The 11,818-nt window shown below is 38.6% G+C and overlaps 1 long non-coding RNA gene across 1 annotated transcript in view; it reads left to right on the top strand.

Annotated features, from left to right (window-relative positions):
- Positions 1–8,509, top strand: part of LOC103673271 — a 15,743-nt gene extending 7,234 nt beyond the window's left edge. Inside the window, exons 3-6 of the long non-coding RNA XR_571360.2 lie at positions 383–482; positions 2,602–2,664; positions 4,803–4,881; positions 7,552–8,509. This is a non-coding gene — a long non-coding RNA (uncharacterized LOC103673271). The remainder of the gene's footprint in view (positions 1–382; positions 483–2,601; positions 2,665–4,802; positions 4,882–7,551) is intronic.
- The last annotated feature ends 3,309 nt before the right edge of the window (positions 8,510–11,818 follow it).

The raw sequence follows: 11,818 nt of genomic DNA on the forward strand, positions 1-11,818 counted from the left end.
TCAGATACCTGCATCCCCAAATTGCAAAAACATCTTTTCCTTCTTAAATTGAGAGAAAGAAAGTGAACTGTTCACTCTCTGTCACCCAAGTAAAGTTTAAATCTTGATCTCCAGAGGGAAATTTTGAGTATTCATTATACACAGGTATTTACTTATGCCATACAAATGCGTAATGTTCTAGGCTGATTCTGAATGTAGATCATAATAACCAACATTGTTAAGCACTTACTGTTGATTAATCCTTGGGCATTTTCTCTTTTAATCCTCCCAATAACCCACGGAAGTTTGGTACCTCCATTTTGTAGAGGAGGGAAATGGGAGTTTGGCGAGATGGTATCTGGGCACAGGGCAGCCAGTCTCAGGAGCTCCCTTCTCTATACAGGGCCTCCCAGGAAGCAAACCTGATTCTTTGGCAGTTGGAATAAGAGACCTCACATCTCTTTTCAGCACCACCCCCACAATTGGTCTCCTTCCTAAGACAGGTAAGAGTGAAGTTACTCTAAACACTGATTGCTAACATTGATCCAGTCCATTAGGTCAGTGTGACCATTTCTGTGCTTCCACCTTTTATAACCCTCCCTTTTACAAACTGTACCATTCAGTTTATGTGTACTTTCCAGCAAGCCTGGAATGATACCTTATCGTCAGCCAGTAGATAAACTTTTAGTCCCGACTCCATTTCCACAAGCAAATGACTCACTAAAATTTCATAGTCAAGAGGTGAGAAACATGTAAATGTAATTCTTTGAAATGTCTCCTTTGGGTTCAGGGAACGTACATTGTAGGGGCTAATTGTCAGAAAGTTTAATTGTTACCCTGTATCGAGCTTCCCTTGTGTGCTGGGGCACACCATAGGTGCTAATAGTGAGAAAATTTGACTGTAGCTCTGCTGAGCTCTCTTCATTAAGCTAATGGAACATTTTCCTTTCATTTTCTCCCTAGGGTGGCTGTAGGAGTACAACCTTATAATTGTTGCTCTTACTGTAATTGGAGGTAGTAGGAGTATATATAATCTTATTGTCTTTCCTATGTGGCGGTAGTTTATTTATGACCTATTGATAATTCCCAGCCAGCAGCAGAAAACTCAGTGAGTATTACATTAGCATTCCCTCCTAGGAGAGTGCCTACCAAACAAAGACTATCATTAACCAGAAGGAACACGTACTAGGGATGGCCCATCATACCAAATATAAACTTCGTTACTGCAAAGATTGACCCCTCTGGGTATCATGGGTGTTTCTTTTTTTCACTAAAATTAATGAAGGCTTCATCTTTTCCTTTCTTTAGATGTATTAACAAAGCTTCATGCATCTTTTTTGGGAGGCTCTCAAAGGCCACTGCACATCTTCAAAGTAACAGGGAGTCTTATTTGGCTTTTGAGGTCCTTGGAGTACAATGGCCGATGAGAAAAACATCAAAATTTAGGATCCACCACCCTGATTCAGGGCACTGGGGTGTGCTGAATACAGCCNNNGTTCAGCAGGACCCTCCCCAGAGGAGGGATGTGGGGATGCCCTAGGAACCTGTTGGCAATACAAATGACGAGGTCTGCTAAGGCACAAACATCTGTATTGCCAAATCTTGACCTCCTACAGTATATTTTGATGAAACAACCTTTTAACTATCTTTTACAAGCTGGAACGTTTTTTAGGACACAGAGTATTCTCTGAAAATTCTCTACAACCTATGTGTTTTGTTTGGCTTTCATTAAAGGGTCACTGTAGAGAACTTGCATATTAACTATTTTGCTGTTTAAAATAGTTCCATTGAAGGACTGTCCTTTACTTCTGAACAGAAGGTATCTTCTAAGGTCAGTACACAGAGCTCATAAATACAAACAAGTTAGGCTGGCATCCATGAGAACATAGAATTACGTATCCCACCCCCACCAGATTATTGAATATGTAAGAAGTGAATGGTGGACTGGATGCATAGTCAAATATCTGAATGGTCAAAACTTAAAATCTGCAAATTGGCATTTGGTCAAGTAACTCTTATGTGGCAAGCACAACACTAAAAATCTTCACAGAGATGATTTTGTTTTATACCCCTGTAGTGCAGAATAACGGCCTCCAAACATGCCTGTGTCCTAATCCCTGAAACCTGTAACTCTCTTACCTTCTATGGCAAAAGAGACCTTGAAGGTGTGTTTAAATTAAGGATCATGGTATTGAAAAATTAACCTGGATTGAGCCAATGTAATCACCAGGATCATTTTATGAACAAGGAAAGAGAGTCAGAGTCAGAAAAGAAAATATGACCACAAAAGCAAAAGTTGGAGTAATGTGGCCATGAGCTAAGGAATGTGAGCAGCCTCTGCAGGCTGGAAAAGGCAAGAAAATGGATTATCCCTCCAGAGACTTGGAAAGAGTTCAGTCCTGACAACCCATTCAGGACTTCTGACCACCAGAACTGTAAATGATGAGTCCGTGTTGTTTTTAGCCACTGAATCTGTGGTAATGTGTTATAACAGCCATAAGACACTATATAACTCTCCACGGTTTCACAAAACAGACTCATCATCTCCATTTGACAGACAAGGAAGCTGATATTTCAGGGATTCAAGTGGTTTAGCTCACCGTGCTTCCTCTCACAATGCAGGGGGAGTGTAGCTGGTTTCGAGTGGAACTGCATTCTTTCCTGAAGCAGATGGGTTCTCCCAAGGTAATGGACAAGCTGCAAAATGCATGCATTAGGTAACTCACTGCCCGTCACCCTTTTGTCTTCAGTCATCAGGTTAGATGATTTACTTATTTATTTATTTGAGAGAGAGGGAGCGTGCACGAGTGCGGGGCGGGGGGGAGCAGTAGAGGGAGAAAGAGAATCCCAAGCAGACTCCCCACTGAGAACAGAGCCCAGTACAGGGCTTGATCCCAGGACCCTGAGCATGACCTGAGCTGAAATCAAGAGTTGTACACTTAACCAACTGCACCACGCAAACACCCAGGTTAGATGACATTTTAATGAGCTTAGCTTAGTTTTTTATTTTCTAAAAAGTTGGCAGTTTTGTGAAGATTAACTCAGCATTTCTGAAACCAGAGCTTCTTGTATTGCTCCCTCTTTTGGCAGACATTTTCCTTTGTCTCACCATTTAAGTTTAGACTCAAAAACTATTTATACCAGGAGGGAATAAACAGTTTGTGAGGGGAAGGGGCTTAATGTGTTTCCCAATTTGCAATAGTACATTCAGGTAGGGTCTTAGAGAGAGATGTCATATTCCAGTTTCAACTTTGCAGCCCACATAAATGGAGAGCATACTTTTGGATAGTTGATGGTCATTTTCCATGTCCCTAGCATCATGGTTCCCTGGGTTCTGCAGCAAGTCTAGATATAAAGGTCTGAGGCTTTAGGTTTGTTCTGGTTTTAAGCACATTTGGCTCTACAGAAGATATGTGTTCATTACACATCTCCCCTAGCTTGGGAGAATAGTCTTCCCCTTTCTGTGTGGTCCAAGTGAAGGCAACCCCATGTGACCTAGGCATGGCCAATCGTAGTACAGTATGTTAACTCCTGACCTCAGTGATTGGTTCAGGGATCAAGAAGGATGGCCCAGAGTTCTTAGACCTTTACTGCCAGAGAAGGAAAGATGTTTTCTCTTCCTGGGAAGCTATCAGAGTAATATAAGCCCATGACTCATGCATCTTATGGCCATTTTTACTGAACATTTGAGGCAGTCATCTGCTGCAAGAGAGAGCAGCCAACGCCCAGGAGCTGAGAGTTGACAGAAATTCCAGTATGTAAGCCAACAAAACGACCTTTTCAAATTTAAGTTAGATGGATACAGATTTCTCATTAAAATAGTATATGTTTTTAAATTTAATTTTTCAGGTGGCTCAGTCGATTAAGCGTCTACTTTCGGCTCAGGTCATGATCCCAGGATCCTGGGATGGAACCCCGCATGGGGCTCCCTGCTCAGAAGGGAGTCTGCTTCTCCCTCTGCCCCTCACCCTGTTCACGCTCTCTCTCTCTCTCTCTCACCTGCTTTCTCTCTCTCTCAAGTAAATAAATAAAATCTTTTAAAAAATTAATTTTTCAAAAATGGGATATCATACCTAAAAAAATGGCACAAAGCAAAAGCCTCCTTTCCAGGTTGTCTCATCTGCCCATTCCCACCCCATAGGTTAACAATGGTCATTCTTAATTTTATGTGTAGCTCTACAGATTTTCTTCATGCACGTACAGGCAACTATAAAAATACATCTGTATTTTCTCTGTTTTACCACAGAAAGTATCATATTAGACATACTCTTCTCCAACTTGCTTTTTTCACCTAGCAATGTATCTTGTCAATTTTCTCCTGTCAATAGATAAAGACCTTCATCCTTTACGCAGCTAGATAGTGTTACAGGATCCATTTTATCAGAAGGATCTTAGAAAATCGGGTTGGTTTCGAGGAGTTAGGTCAACTCTATATGAGAAAATAGGGTTGCTCCATGGCAAAGAATATACAGAATTTCTAGGCGCCCTTCTTAGTAGATCCAAATCTCCTTTTTTCACATATTAACAAGCTTACCGTTCCCCAGAAATTAACATCAAAATTTAGGGTGACAGTTGCCATGAAAATTATGAATGACCGACCCTATATAATCTTGAAAAATGAATCCAGGATAAACAAACTGTGGCATAGGTTGGAAATCTACAATTCAGTTTGGTTCACAAACTTTTTGTGTTTTCTTTGTACAGTGTTTAAAATTTTTTTAGCTACTTGCTAATATTTAAAAATGTTATATTGGGCCATTTCATATTAATATGTTAGTACTTAATTTATAATATCATATTTCAATATTTCATATTAAATACAGATTTCTGGATTCCCTGCTCAACTTGGACTGCTCATCCCCACCGGGCAACAACAGGCTAAAGTCCTGTAGCAAGTTCCGGGTAGGTGCTCAATGTAGGACTTCCATCTAAAGATGGCAGGTTAAGCATACATATTTTCTCTGACGCCCTTACCAAAAGTCATAGAAAGTGTCATATTAGGATGTTTTTGAGGAGGTTTTGTTTGTTGGTTTTTTTTTTTTTTAAGAGCTATAAAGTCTCAAAGGCGATAGGAAAGATGATAGCAAGACAATGTTGGAAGCTGGAAAGCCAACAACAGGCACCTCACCTAGTAAACCAGAGAAAGTTGAGTCTTAAGTCAATGGTGAGAAAGCAAAAACCCCAGCATGCTTTGCACAGTGAATTTCTAAAGCCTCAGGAATTGATGGCTTCAGAGACTTAGGAAAATGTGTATGAAGATGAACTGCAAACAGGAAGAGTGGTAGAAGGATGTAACTAGATCCCATCCCTCCTTCTACCTGGTGGAAAACCAGTACCTGATTCCCTTACAGAGCTAGGAGAAAGAGAGCCTCTGGACTTGGGGGGAGGGGAGCCTAGGAGCAGTTACTAATGTTGACCCTATATTGAAAAGAGGAGGATGAAGTGAAATATGTATACATACTAAATGTTGAAACTACTACCAGCACGCCTCCCAGCATGGCTTTCAGAAAATGGGCAGCTTTATAAACTCAGGGAGGAGTAATAAAGGTTCTTCTTTGGAAATCTGACCCTACCAAGAAAAGTGACTGAGAAATACTTATGTTGGCTGGGAGTTCTCGTAAACAGAACAGCCTGGTCACTCTGCAGCGAGACCGTAGTCATCAAGCCTCCCAAGCTAACCAGAGAACTTCCACTGAGCTCTTAAGTGAGCCATTCTTAATTACTATCGAGCAGCTAGGGATTCTTAGATATCTGAGGGAGACTTCCAACACAAAAGATAAAGTCCAAAATGAACTGAACGAAAAAAACAAGTAAGTTGCAACTTGGAGGAAACAAAGACTACAGAGGGACATGAAAACTTTCTAAAAAAGCTATCATTAAAATCTTCAGAGAAATAAAAGATGATATTGCATCCATGAAACGGGATTCCTTTCTATTACAAAGGAATATCCGGAAAAATGTAAAAGAAAAAAAGTCTTGGAAATTAAAAGTATTATAACAGAAATGAGAAATTCAATAAATGGATTAGAAGAGAAATTGAGAAACTCTCCCAGAACTCAGATTAAAATACAAATAGAAAATATAGGAGTAGGCTTAAGAGAAATACAGGAGAGCCAATACCTGAGTAATAGGATGACAGGGAAGATGAGGTAGAAATCACCAACAAAAACATTCATAAAAATTTCCCAAGATTAAATGAAGAATGTGAATTTCCACATTGAAAATGTCCAGTAAATTAATAGGCTCCTAAATTTGAGACTTCAGAACTCAGAGGACAATTAGAAGATTCACAGTGTTTCCAAAGCGGAAAAAAAAAAATCAAGATTGAGAAGCAGATAAGACTTCTCTAGAGACCACAAGAAGCTAGAAGAAAATGGAGTATTTCCTATAGAATTCTGAGGGAAAATAATTCCATTCTGGCATTCTAAGCTCAATCAAAATATCACTTAAATGAGACATGTTCAGAGATTCAGGTTCCCCAAAATTTGTTTTCTATGTATCCTTTTTCGTAGTAACTACTGGAGGAGACCCCCCAAAAAGGGGGGGTAGACAATTTTAAAAACTTGGAGTCCAATGGAGTGGGGATCTCACACATTCAAGAGGCAAATGGAGTCCTCGGAATAAAAGCAATCAGATACCAATGCCCTCTAGTTATGTCAGAATCACAGTTCTAACCTGTAATTCACAGCCACGCACATCCGCCATGTTAACCATTAGCTTAATACAAAACACAAGACTTCTTCAAACCCAATTTGCATTATGAACCCTAATATCCAGAAGGGTGAAAAATTTGGAGTGTGAGATGGGAGCATTTTTCACATATTATTTGTGCTTTTTCTTAAAAAAAAAAAGTCAGTTTTTCTGTATGAAAATTTAAAACATGCTGTCTAAAGAAATGATTAGTCCTTCTGTCACATTTTCCTGTTTCCCCACTCTCAGCTTCCCCCAAACCTATCAAGACCTACGTAACAGAAGTAGGATCTTAAATACCTTTTGTTTTTTTTAATAACCTTTTAATTTTAGAATACTTTTAACATATAGAAAAGTTGCAAAAATAGTAGAGAGTTCTCTGATAACACCTCATTCAGTGTCCCCTATTGTTAACATCATATAGTGACTCATTTGTCATGACTAGGGAATTAACATCAGTACTTTACTATTAAGTAAACGCCATAGTTATTCTGTTTCATTAATTTTTCCCTGTTCTGGGATCATATTGCAGGATATCACATTATATACATGTCTTTTTAGCCTCCTCTGGTCTGTGACAATTTATCAGACTTTTCTTGTTTTTGATGACTTTGGTTAATTTGAAGTATGTTGATAAAATATTTTGTAGGATGTCCCTACAATGGGTTTCTGATGTTTATAATCATGGTTAGACTAGGGATTATGGGTATTTGGGAGGAAAACCAGGGAGGTGAGTGTCATTTTTGTCACATCATATCTGGGATACATGCTATCAGTGTGACATCACTGATGCTATTAACCATGATGAGATAGGCCAGATAGCATTCGCCACATTTATCCATGTAAAGCTAGTATTTCTTCTTCCCACACTCTACTCTTCAGAAGCAAGTCACTAAGCTTAGCCCACACATCAGGGGTGAAGGATGAAGATGGGTGGTGAGTATCTCTATAAACCATTTGGAAATATTCCCCTCTCCCTTTTTTATTTGTGTTTGTTCAATTGTGTATTTATTTTATACTTTGGATTATGATCTAATCCCGCCTTATTTATTTTGTTGCCTCAAGTTTTCCAGGTTTGTCCATTGGTAGCTCTTCTAGGTTGGCTCCTGTTTCCCTTGGTTATGCCTCACTTCCTGTTTGTGTTTTGAGTACTTCCCTACTCTCTGGCATTACAGGATCCCCTGAGTTCATCTTGAATACTTTCTCCCTCAGCCCTATAATCAGCCATTTCCCCAAGGAGCCTGGTCCCTTTTATTAGAGAATATCACATACCCCTAATTATTGCTGTGATTCTTTTTTTCTTTTCCTTTTAGGACTTCACCCCTCTGTCAACATAAGAGCTATTGGGAATATCAGGGAAAGAGAAAGATTTTGATAACTTTCCTCAGGATTAATGTAGACTTAATTTTTAACACCTTACTCTAGCTCCTTACAAGACAGAGACTATATTAGTTGTCCCTTATCCTAGAAGAACAGTATTAGAAATTGGAATTTTCAGTCTTAACCTTATACCCTTAGAAATATTATTTGACTAACATTTTACAATCCATCTGAAGCATGCTAAACAGGTATTCCAAGAATTAGATTCAATGATACTACGTATTTTAAGAGCAGGAACCCCATAAATACATAGGATAGTTAACTTCTTAGTCTTTGCATTTTTATTAGGACTATCTAACAGATTTTATAAATCCCATACTCCGAGTTGTTCAGTGTGTGCATAGCTAGTGTCATTTTTCTTTTCTTTTTTTTTTTTTTTTTAAAGATTTTATTTATTTATTTGACAGAGAGAGGGAACACAAGCGGGGGACTGGGAGAGGAAGAGGGAGGCTCCCAGCAGAGGAGCCTGATGTGGGGCTTGATCCCAGAACGCAGGGATCACACCCTGAGCCGAAGGCAGACGCTTAACGACTGAGCCACCCAGGCGCCCCAAGTGTCATTTTTCTTAAGAAAAAAAAAAAAAAAAAAAAGATGTTTTCACTCGACACATAAAATGAATAGCCAACACTAAAATTAAAAAATTATTTTAGAGACAGTTAAATTAATCTGAAATCTATACTATATAAATGTGAATTCAAAGTTAATTGTATTCTTTTTCCAAGACTCTATATTTGCACTTACAGATACAAGGCTCAACTCAACTGTCTGTGTCAAATGACTTAATCTGGTCATTAGACTTATGGGGAGATTTAAGCATTTTAGTGAAAGGGGACAAATACAATATTCTTTTGTTTAAATTAAGTTTTGCAATTCAAAGGATTTGTTCATTTGGGCCTTCAAGTTCCTTCTTTCAACATGAGAGAGTCTTGAAGGTAGAATCTTTGCTTGAAAGGCTTTTGCTTTTGAATCTAACTTTTACTTTGAAACTAACCAAAAAGAAGCTAAGTGTATCAGAAGCATACCTAATCTCCTAGAAGTCAGCATTGCATCCAGTGTATTAAAATTAAAACCTTTTTTTTCCCTCCTCCCTAAATAGGCATCTGGTAATAAAAGGCCAATCATCTGGGTTAGGATAAAACAGGCAATGTTTTTCCTTCACTAGTTCATTTGGAAAAGTCGCTTTGCTAATTGAGAAAAATTTAATGAATTTTACTTGTATTAAAATAAAGGTGATTGGCAACAATGTACTCATTTGAGAAAGTCATTACATTTATGTATTGTGTTTTCATGTAAATACTTTTGCCAAATGTATTAGCAAGGAATATAATATTATGGTTCATGGTTCTTGTAGTATCTGAAAAGAATAATTGTATAACTAATCAATGAAAACAAAGTAAATGTTCCTCTTGGGTTTGTACAATAAAAATGGAATTAAAATTACTCAGGCTCAAAAATGCAAATGCAATGCATCTCTACCAGTAGAAAAATAAAGTTCTAAAGGCAGAACTTGTATAGTAAGGCCAGTATTTCAAGTCCTCTGAGAGTCTTCATTTGATTCCAGAACTGATCATTTCAAAATTCCCTTCCATACATTTTTATAAAGTGATCAAATATTTCACTGTTTTTAAAACAAAATTATCATTCATTTTCCTGAACAGGCTAACTGGTATTCAGAACACATTCTGGGGAAAATTAATGCTAATCAGTTCAGCGGCAGCAACCAAAATAGCACTGTAATGTATTAGACAGTAACATAAGATTAAATTCACATTAAACTCAAGAGCAAATAACCCATATCAATTTAAACAGATTAAATCCTGGGAAAGGGCAAAGGTTAGAAATGATCTGAAGGATAACCAAATTGTATTGAGAAGAATTGACCTTATATTAGACAACAGCACCCCCTACCGGAAGCTTGAGGCTGCCTGAACAGGCCTTCTTGGAGGCTGCTGGGAAGGAGAGGCAGGGGGAAAGGAATCCGCGAGGATGCTCAGACCTCCACCTGGCAGGTAGGGCCTCCATGGAATTCAAGGGCATCATCAGTCCCAGAATCATTTCTTCTCTATTGTGTCATCACAAACCTTAGGCATATCACCTAGAATTTTTGTTATTTCTCAACTGCAGGTGAGCAAGACATGGATTCTTAAGGTTTTATTAGTAAACATTTACAGTGCCTTTTTTTAAAAAAGAAAGGTCAAATTCTGTGATAAATATTTGATATGAATAAGCAGTATCTCTTCATGCAATGATTTTAATTAGGCCTCCTCAGAATTTCCCCACAGTGCTCAAAATTATTCCTGTCCTTGGTGGAGAATGTTTCTTAGGGTGCTTTGACCTACTACTCCAACAAGCATGCTGGCTGTATTTAATACATCTGTACGTGAATACATATGTACACACCCACAGCGTATGTACACACACTGTGCAATCTGTGGTTCGAAATGGAGCCTAGAAACGCCTTGGTAAGGTGGCAAGCCTTCAGCATCAGTTTGCCCCTTAGGGTTCGGGTTTATGGCTTTTTTTCTGTTATTCTTCGGGTAAGTAAACATCTTTAGCGATCACAAGAAATATGAACACTCCTGAGAAATAATAAAAGCAATCATTTGACAGACTAGCCATCTATAAGACATCCTCTTTTTAAAATTAATGTAAAATACCCAACAGTCTTTTGAAGTCAACAATTCAAATAAATATTTAAACTGGGTTATGTTCTATAACTAAAGGACACCTCAGTCAAGCTGACTTGTTAAACGTGTTTAAATGCCATAAGCAATAAGTATAGTAATCAGAGAAATAAACTGAAGACAAATCAGGAGACATCATTTTAACAGATGGGGGCTGATACGTAGAGTGACTAGGGGAGAAAAGGAAATAGAAGCAGGCACTAAAACCAGGTTTGGCTTGAAAAGAAGCAGAAACTATTATGAAAAATGATCATGGAAACAGCTCTCGGCTTTGCATTTTTTTTCTAAACACCCACCCCACCACCTCCAGCACCAAATGCTTTCGTTTCGTGACTGACCTGAGAATGGTTTTTATAAAAACCTACCAGGGAGGCGCATTACCCAACCAAATGGATCCTAGCTCCGAGACCGTGTTCATGTTCCCAGCCAGACGAGAGGAGAAGGTGACTTGCCCTTCCTCGGAATTTTTGAAGTGTGTGGAGGAGGCCAGGGCCAGCTCAGTTGGAAGGTCCTCTGTTTAACCCTCCTGCCTAAAATATGGAGTAAAATCATTTTAGAAAGGAGTTAAACATCTCTTGGCAGTTGTCTGCAAGGTGGGAGTGTTCATTTCCTGAGGCTAGAACCACTCAACACATTCCTCAAAGAAACAAGATCAAAAGTATTTGAAATTACGGTTTCCTGTGGGGGAAAAAAGTCAGGATAGAGGAGACCAGGATCCTAACGCAACGCGGCTCTGCTGTGTGCCGAGTGTCATATAACCTCCCTTACTTTCTTCATCTGTAAAAATGAAGACATCTAGAAAATTTTCCAGCTTTGATAGCAAAAGAAATTTTCATGAGGATATAGTATCCAAAAGAGACTTGATCTAACAGTGCTTCATAGAACTGTCATTGTTCTAGAAGAGAATGGCTTCACAGAATCAAGGAACTAAAGTTAATGGCACACCTTCCCTGGATTTACCCATTCGTGTATTTAGTCTTCAATAGGTATGTATTAAGGGTCTACTATGTGTCTGACTACAAACCAGAGAATGGAATACAAATTTGAAAAAGACCCAATCTCTTTCCTCAAAGAACTTGCAGTTT

Source organism: Ursus maritimus, unplaced genomic scaffold (genome assembly GCF_017311325.1).
Source record: "Ursus maritimus isolate PB19 unplaced genomic scaffold, ASM1731132v1 scaffold_25, whole genome shotgun sequence".
NCBI lineage: Eukaryota > Metazoa > Chordata > Mammalia > Carnivora > Ursidae > Ursus > Ursus maritimus.